Consider the following 7,632-nt stretch of genomic DNA (forward strand, 5'->3'; position numbering starts at 1 on the left):
ACCCACTCTGTTCTCTGACTACCACGCGATAGAGTAAATCAAGGGCCATAGGATCAACACGAACATTCCGTGTGTCTGGGGATTACACAGCATCCTAGTCAATTACACCTGGCTCAAAGAGGAAATCACCTGGGGAAACCACAAAATGCTTAGACCTGAATGGCCTTAAAGGTGCTCTATACTCAAATTTTAAGACATAGCTAAAAAAAAAGTACTCACAGGAAAATATATAGAATTAAATACATTTATTGGAAACAAGAAATAATGAAACAAATGAGCTAAGGAGTCAACTCAAGAAGTTACAGCAAAACATAAGAAAAGAGGGATGAATTAATGACACTAAAAATAGGGGACTAAAGAAATAAGGGACTTCCCTGGTGGCCCAGTGGTTAAGACTTTGCCTTCCAATGCAGGGGGTGTGGGTTCAATCCCAGGTCAGGGAGCTAAGATCGCACATGCCTCAAAACACCAAAACATAAAAAACAGAAGCAATGCTATAACAAATTCAATAAAAGACTTAAAAAAATCAGAGAAACAGAGCTAAAAAGGATGGGCTTACTGAGTGCCAACAGTTGCTTCTTTGAATAAATTAATATGACTAATCAAGGAAAATAGAATAAATATGCAAATATGATATATAATAAAAAAGGAAAAGCTCAAAAATAATAGTCTGTGGATATAAAAAGAAGAAGAATCACCACAGGATATTAAATTGGTGTGCGTGTGTTCAGTTGCTTCAGTCGTGTCTGACGCTTTGCAACGCTATGGACTACTCCAGGCAAGAATACTGGAATGGGTTGCCATGCCCTCCTCCAGGGGATCTTCTCAACCCAGGGATCAAACCAATGTCTCTTATGTCTCCTGCATTGGCAGGTAGGTTCTTTACCACTAGCGCCACCTGGGAAGCCCAGTAAATTAATAAACCTGAGCAAAATGAATAAATTCCTAGAAAACACAAAGCAATGAATAAATTCAAGAAGAAATACTTGAATAGATCAATAGTTGTTTTAAAAATTGAAGTGATAATCATGATCTTTTTATAAAAAATTCTAGGGTCATACAGTCTTATAGGTGAGTTTTGCCAAACTTTTAGGAAATAGGTGAGTGTTCTCTTACAACATTTGTTCCAGAATTAGACAAAGCAAGGAAGATACCAACCCATTTAATAAGGCTGGTTAGCATAACCTGGATTCTGAAACATGATCAGGACAGTACAGGAAACTGTAGATTTATTTCACTTATGAGTGTAGTGGACATAGGATTTATTTAAGAATGCAAGGATAATTGAGCATCAGAAAAATCTATCAGTGTAATTCTTCCCAAATGAAAGAACAAAATCATTTCATTATTTCAGTAGCACTCAAGAAATTCCAACATCTACTTCTGATTAAAAACTTCTTAGAAAATCAAGAATAGAAGGGAATTTCTTTAACTTGATAAAAGCTGTATGCCAAAATCCTACAGCAAAATCAAAATTAATGGAGAAACTTGCGACTCATTTTCATTGAGATTTAGAACAAAGAAACTCTACTCATACTATCAGCACAATTTTTTTTGTAAACATAGTATTACAGGCTGAAGCTATAAGACAAGGAAAGGGATAAGAGGTGTAAGAATTTAGATGGAACAGATAAAACTGTCATTTGTGGATGCACTGACCAACTGCATGGAAACCTCAAGGAAATCAACAAGAAAATACTAGAATTGGTAAGAAAACCATCAGCTTTCAAGATGAAAGACCAGCTTAGAAAAATCAGCAGAATTTCCTTATAGTAGTTGGTATTTTCCTTTCCTTTTCTCTCTACTTCTTTTCTTTTCATTTTCTTTCCTTCAACAACTCTTTAAATGCATGAAAAAAGTTTTAGCTCATGGGTCACACAAAAACAAACCATAATCTGAATTTTACCTACAGACCACAGCTTGCTGTTCCTTACTAAGTAACTGCAGTTCTAGCCAGACAGAGAATCAAAATAAGATGCTATTCACAATATCATAGAAACTATGAATTATCTGATCTTAACAAAAATAAACAAAAAATGAACAAGACTTTCTTGTCTTAAGAACAGCCTCTCTACCAAAGGAAATTTTTAAAAAATTTAAAAAATGAAGAAATGTTCTACATTCATAAATGTTAATAGCATCCAAAGCAATCTATAAATTAAGAATTAACCTCAATAAAAAGAGGTTAGGTTTCTCAAAGAAATCAACACATTCATTCCAAAGCTTATTTAGGATAATAAAGGTTTATGGATGATAAGTCTGTTTTGGGAAAGAATAGCAAAAAAAAAATTGTTTTTATTTTGTTGTTGTTGTTCATTAGCTCAGTTGAGTCCAACTCTTTGTGACCCCATGAGCTGCAGCACACCAGGCTTCTCTGCCTTTTGTTGATTTCGACCATTTTTTAAAAAGGTTTTATTGAATTTGTTACAATATTGCTTATGTTTTGATTTTTTGGCCACAAGCCATGTGGACCAGGTATTGAACCCACAGTCCCTGCACTGGAGGGTAGAATCTTAACCACTGTACCACTGGGGAAGCCCCAAAATTGAGTGTGAGGCAGACACTGCTTGCTGGACCTTCCAGGTTTTTGCTATGCCTTTTTCTTTTAGTAGAGAACTCTCAGATTTTGGTCCAGCACACGGTGGCCCGGAGACACCATATTTCCCAGCATCTGTTGTAGCCAGGTGTGGCTTGTCGCAGTTCAGGATGTGAGCAGAGGTGTGAGCAGCTTCGGGGCTGTGTCCTTAACAGGATATCACTGCTAGAACAGTGAGTCTACCTGCCTCTGGCAGATGAGGATCACATCCAAGGGAAGAGAGGGGCACCAGAACTGATGGGGCCTGGGAATTTGGGTGATGTGCAGCAGAACTGCCTACCAGCTCGGACATTTACACAAAAGAGAACTGACTTACATCTTGCTAACCCTCTTGCCAACCCTCTTGCCATTTGATCTCTGTTAATACAGCCAGATCAATATTCTAATTCATACACTGGGGTATTTGCTCTGTCAGATAACAAACCTACTACAGGTTATAGTAGTAAAAGGGGGTGCTGAAGCAGGAGCACACACACAAAGACAATAGATCAGTGCATAGAGCCCAGGAATAGTCCCATGAACATATAGGGACCAGATGGATTGGTAAAGATGGCGATGTCGGATGATCGGGGAAGATTGTATTGTGACAACCAGATCTCCCTATGGAGAAAGATCAAGTTGTATTGCTACCCCAAACCACATACAAAGGTGGATTCCAGATAAACTGACAATCTAAATATGGATGGTAAATTTGTAAGATTAATTAATGAAAATGTACGAAAATATTTTTTGTGTGTCAGCCAGCATGGGAAGACACTACTGTATTTTTTAAAAAATGTTATACATACACAAAAGATGATGAGAACAGTATAGTGAACTCCCCTGTACTCAAGACATTATATTCAATAGTCAGAAACATTTTCCCGATCGTACTTCTGCTTCTCACGCAAAGAAGAGGAAAATGTAATTTATATTCATGTACCCCTAGCTTATATTCAACCGGTATGTCCTGGTTAGTAAATTACTTTCATCTAGGTTGGTAAAGGGTTGCTATTCTAAGATCTCTGAACAATTTTGTTTCATCCACTTTGTTTTGTTGTTGTATTTTTTTTGTTGTTTTTCAAGGAATATTTAATAACAAGGTAGATAACATATGCTTATCTAATACTTTTATATCACTGAGGGTAAAGCAAAATGTCCTGTTTACTGGGTAAGTATGACTAGCTGTGTGTGGACACTGCAGTGCAATTAAAAAATACTGTTAATTATAATTTCAGAGCTTCAGAATCTGAATAGGTGCCAGCGTTCTCTCCTTTTTTAATATGAGAAAAGAAAATCCTCTGAAGATCATTTGAAGCTTGGACCAAAATTCCAAAGCTATATTATTAGGATCACTCTGTAGTCTTCAGGATTCAGCTACAAGGGAAGCTTCAGTTCGACCTTTTAGAGAAGACATTCCAGCTCTCGTGATCTCATCAACCAGGAGAATGTTGGTGGCAATCACAGTGCAGGAGTGAAGAAGCTGTTTCTTTACACAGTAGTTGTCCTATATGCCTGCTTCTGCTGCTACCATTGGTTCAACAGTGTTCAAGTCCACACCCACAAGCTGACTGGATTCTGAATGTTCTGCTTGAATTTTAACTAGTGTTTCCTGAAGGTCAAAACCAGAGTTCTGAACAAGAACCTTGGAAATGATGAGCAACGCATCAGCAAATGCTTGAACTCTAAGCTGGGCCGTGTCCTTTACACTGGGCTTGTATTTAACCAGGGCTTCTGCCATTGACACTTCCACTGCGCCAGCACCTGGGACTACACGGCCATCATCAATAGCATTTTTAACAGCCCTCAAGCCATCTCTTATTGCATCTTTGATTTGAGTAAGTGTGTGCTTATTTGGTCCTTTGATCAATAACGTGATGGAGCGAGGATTGTTACATTTCTCAATAAAGGTGAACTTCTCCTCTCCCAATGTATATTCATAGACAAGTCCTGCACGTCCAAACAATCAGGATTTAGGTCATCAAGAGAATTTAGGGCTATCCCACCACAAGCAAGAGTCAGCCTTTCCATGTTTCTCCTTTTAGCTCTGCGAAGAGCTATTATGCCTACTTTGGCAAGAGCATCTAAGGAAAAGGGATCAATTCCCTTTTGACTAATAACAACAAATCCTCTATCTGAATCACCACAGACTTTCTTTTTCAGGTTGATTATTTTTTTTAACTCTGTCTTTGATGAATTTCCTTTCAGCTTTCACTAATTTCTCTCTCTCCTCCGTACTCTTGTAAAAAAAAAGCCAGAATTCACTTCTGTTTTTTCATATTCTAATGACACGTCGCAGGTGAGGCTGTATGCATCTTCTACTCTCTTCTTCATATCAGGATGCCGTGCTCCATGGTCCATAACAAGACCTCTGATTAAGCCTGTATCTGTTTCAGATTTATGTTTCATCTCCATGATCTCAATCACAAAGACGTCAATAGGTTCATCTTGTTTTTTAATGGCCAAAATGGAGTCCACTACGGTCTCTGTTAAGACATCAGCAAATTCAGCATGAACTTTAGTACGTAGAGATGTTCTGCCACATCTATAGGTGTTTCCGTGTGATCAGATTGACTAGTTTTCTGTGATTATGGTTTCAATGTGTCTGCCCTCTGATGCCCTCTCGCAACACCTACCATCTTACTTGGGTTTCTCTTACCTTGGACTTACCTTCTCTTACCTTGGGGTATCTCTTCATGGCTGCTCCAGCAAAGCGCAGCCACTGCTTTTTACCTTGGACAAAGGGTATCTCCTCACGGCCGCCCCTCCTGACCTTGAACATGGAGTAGCTCCTCTCGGCCCTCCTGTGCCTGTGAAGCCGCCGCTTCTTGGACATGGGGTAGCTCCTCTCAGCTGCCACCCCTGACCTTGGGCGTGGGGTAGCTCCTCTTGGCCACACTTCTGCACAGTTGGCAGAAAGTGAAGAGGAACTAAAAAGCCTCTTGATGAAAGTGAAAGAGGAGAGTGAAAAAGTTAGTTTAAAGCTCAACATTCAGAAAACTAAGACCATGGCATCTTGTCCCATCACTTCATGGGAAATAGATGGGGAAACAGTATAAGACTTTATTTTTTGGGGCTCCAAAATCACTGTAGATGGTGATTGCAGCCATAAATTAAAAGATGCTTACTCCTTGGAAGAAAAGTTATGACCAACCTAGATAGTATATTCAAAAGCAGAGGCATTACTTTGCCAACAAAGGTCTGTCTAGTCAAGACTATGGTTTTCCAGTGGTCATGTATGGATGTGAGAGTTGGACTGTGAAGAAAGCTGAGCGCTAAAGAATTGATGCTCTTGAACTGCGGTGTTGGAGAAGACTCTTGAGAGTCCCTTGGACTGCAAGGAGATCCAACCAGTCCATTCTGAAGGAGATCAGCCCTGGGTGTTCTTTGGAAGGACTGATGCTAAAGCTGAAACTCCAATACTATGCCACCTCGTGCGAAGAGTTGACTCATTGGAAAAGACTCTGATGCTGGGAGGGATTGGGGGCAGGAGGAAAAGGGGATGACAGAGGATGAGATGGCTGGATGGCATCACCGACTCAATGGACATGCATCTGAGTAAACTCCGAGAGTTGGTGATGGACAGGAAAGCCTGGCATGCTGTGATTCATGGGGTCACAAACAGCTGAACACGACTGAGCGACTGAACTGAGCTGAACTGATACGTGTTTCCCTGTCCATCTCTTTGCTTACTTTGACTTGTTCGCAAAACTGAAGTGCCTTTTCCTTTGCAGCTTCAAATCCTTCTGTAATTATTCTGGGATAAAGACCTTCAGAAATGGAGAGATCCACCAGCTTCAACAGCTCTCCAATGATGAGCACCCTGGAAGTGGTCCCACACCAGTTCTGTCATCCTGGGCTGTTGCTACTTTGGCTACTAAGGAGGCTGCTGGATGTTGAATTTACATTTCATGAAGCAGCACATTTCCATCTTTAGTGAGTTTGATGTCTCCAGCACCAGAAACAAGCATCTTCATGGTGCCCTTAGGCCCCAAGTTGGTCCTCAGCATGTCCTGCAGCCCTGGGCAGTGCTGATGTTGACCGCCAACGCTGCCCGGGCTCGAGCCACCTTGGCCTTGGGGTTCAGCATCTTCACGGCCGCCATAGCTGACCCAGCAGAGGAAGGTAAGGGGATGCGACATGGTGAAAAGCCCTGAGCCAGTTCAGCATGGCTGGGAGTTGTTGTATTTTAAAGCAAACCCAAGACATCATATTATTTCATCCATAAAGAAAGTGAAAATCCTTGTCGCTTAGTTGTGTCTGACTCTAAGCATCCCCACAGACTGTACACTGCCAGGGTCTTCTGTCCATGGAACTCTCCAGGCAAGAATACTGGAGTGGGTTGACATTCCCTTCTCCAGGGGATCTTTCTGACACAGGCATTATTCTTTACTATCTGAGCCTGCAGGGAAGCCCTTTCACCCATATAAGTACTTAAATATTCACCACTAACATATAGACTTAAAAAATTATAATCACAGTACCAGGGTCACACTGAACAAAATTCATAATTGTTTCTTAATAATTTTATGTCATATTTAGTTTGTGTTCAAATGATAAAGACTTTTAAAAACTAGACCTAAAAAGCACAAACCACAAGGCCAAAGAGAGAAGATGACAATATCAAAATTAAAGATTTATATTCACAAAGAATATCAAAGGTACACAGTAGGTTAGGAAAATCAACATGGACTTCATATCTAGAGTTGCTCTGTTCAAAGTGTGTGCTGGTCTGTAAGTGATGAACTTGCATCAGAATATCAATCAATTATGATTACTAATCATAGTGCTTAGGTTAGCTGAGATGTTTCTGTTTTATAGCAAGAATTTCTTTTAAAAATTTTTTATTGAATTTTAGTTGATTTACAGTGTATTAATTTCCGTCGCATAGCAAAGTGACTTAGTTATGCATACATACGTACGTGTATGCATATATTATTTTTCATATTCTTTTCCATTGTTTTATCACAGGATATTGAATACAGTTCCCTGTGCTATACAATAGGACCTTGTTTATCCATCTTATATATAATATTATAGTTTGTATTTGTTAATCC

General features: G+C 39.6%; 1 pseudogene; it reads right to left on the minus strand.

Moving 5' to 3' along the window:
* Nucleotides 1-3,887: 3,887 nt before the first annotated feature.
* On the minus strand, nucleotides 3,888-6,680 carry LOC101119541 (T-complex protein 1 subunit zeta-like; annotated as a pseudogene).
* Between the last annotated feature and the right edge of the window lie 952 nt (nucleotides 6,681-7,632).

This window comes from Ovis aries, chromosome 2, assembly GCF_016772045.2.
Source record: "Ovis aries strain OAR_USU_Benz2616 breed Rambouillet chromosome 2, ARS-UI_Ramb_v3.0, whole genome shotgun sequence".
NCBI classification, from domain to species: domain Eukaryota; kingdom Metazoa; phylum Chordata; class Mammalia; order Artiodactyla; family Bovidae; genus Ovis; species Ovis aries.